Raw genomic sequence first — 1,677 nt, forward strand, 5'->3', positions numbered from 1 at the left:
CCAGCAGTATACTGTGTTGCATTTCCTTTCTCATTCCGTTTTTTTCCCTGTTATTCACTGTCAATTCTCAAAAATACTTGGTTGGTTAAATCCACAGCCCTGATTCAATGCAAATCTCTACTTCCTTCATGCCACCTTTGCAGAGTGGCTGATGGCAACACAGGACCAGCTCACCTCAGTTCATTCTGGTTGACATCAAGATGCATACTAGCTGTGGACATGTGTGCCCACCCTCTCTGCCCTCTCCTCTCGCCTACACAAGTGCAGAGGTTTTTCAAGGAAAAAAAATTGTTGAAGGGAATCCGCTATTGGATCCTCAACATCCAGTTTGGACATTTTGCTAAAATGTTTCTGCCTGAGAATCCACCTGGATTGACATCACTAAGTTCCTTCTCCCGGGATACAAAAGAAACAAAGAAACACACTCTGTCCTCCCTCTCTAGGCTGGGGGGTGGGGTGGGGCCTCCAGGATGTGAACATCTCCAAGGCTAACCCAGAAGGCTGTTCATGATTTGTAGATTTCTTGTCCCTTTCTCTGTCCTAAGTATATGTCTATTAAAGTGAAGCCAACACTAGAAACAGGGTGTTTTGGCCACATTGACGTGTTTTCAGTTCTGACACTTGTGGAGTGGAGTGACAGAACTGGTGATCATCTTTGTTGAAGGAACTGGGCTCCATCCCCAGACTTGACAAAAACACAGCATTCTTGGGGGACAGCCCAGGAGAAATGGAAGAGGATTGGAGTAAAATACTCATTTTGGTGAGAAGGTTGGTGAAATACTGAATGTTGATGAGAAAAAATAGCTTTTCAAATTTAAACATTAGCAAGTCTTTTCAGCTGGTCTCAATACTGATCCTTAGGGCCATGTCATTAGCTAGAAATAAAAAGACTTTTGTACAGCAAATCAGTGTAAGTTAGTAACACCGACACTTTCAGTGTACTTGGAATGATAGCTGAGATTACCAATTTTTAAAAGACATTTTAAATGAAAGCTAAAGATAAGACTTTTATCTGATTTCTTTCAGATTGGATGTACATTATTAAATAATGCAGTTAGTACCTATTTTATTAAAGCACTCATGAAATATTTATTTCAATTGCAGTCAATCTTTACCTTATAAAATGTTAAATATTATCTCTCTCCTAGCAAAAAATGGTTGCTAGCTTCAAATTCACGTTATTTAGTTGGGTATATTATTTCTATTTCATAAACAGAAAATGTAATTATGAAGTCCAGTGAAATTAATGGAATTATTTCTGATTTTTATTCCAGATCTGCATTAAATTACTCTCAAAAGCAGAATAACAGAGACCACACAGTCAGCCCTCTGAATGTGACAGCTCCACAGCCACAGGTTGAAAATACAAGAGAAAAAAAATTACGTCTGTTCTGAACACATACAGATTTTTTCCTTGTGATTATTCACAATCCAGTCCAGTATAACAACTCTGCACATAGCATTTACATTGTGTCAGGATTATGAGTAATCTAGAGATGATTTAAATTATATGGGAGGACTGGCTCTATGCAAATCATTTTATATAAGGCACTTGAGCACCCAGGAATTTTGGCATTCACTGGCTGTCTTGGAAGAATCCCCTGGGGATACAGGAAGACAACTGAACATGTACATGAACAAAAATTTAAATAAACTACTTAAGTTACAGAAGAGAAA

General features: G+C 38.3%; 1 long non-coding RNA gene across 1 annotated transcript; it reads left to right on the forward strand.

Moving 5' to 3' along the window:
* The first annotated feature begins 430 nt into the window (after positions 1 to 430).
* On the forward strand, positions 431 to 1,400 carry LOC127491751 (uncharacterized). Its single transcript, XR_007920646.2, has 2 exons — positions 431 to 768; positions 1,275 to 1,400. It is a non-coding gene; the product is annotated as an uncharacterized lncRNA (long non-coding RNA).
* The last annotated feature ends 277 nt before the right edge of the window (positions 1,401 to 1,677 follow it).

Source organism: Oryctolagus cuniculus, chromosome 3 (genome assembly GCF_964237555.1).
Source record: "Oryctolagus cuniculus chromosome 3, mOryCun1.1, whole genome shotgun sequence".
In the NCBI taxonomy this organism is placed as follows: Eukaryota; Metazoa; Chordata; class Mammalia; order Lagomorpha; family Leporidae; genus Oryctolagus; species Oryctolagus cuniculus.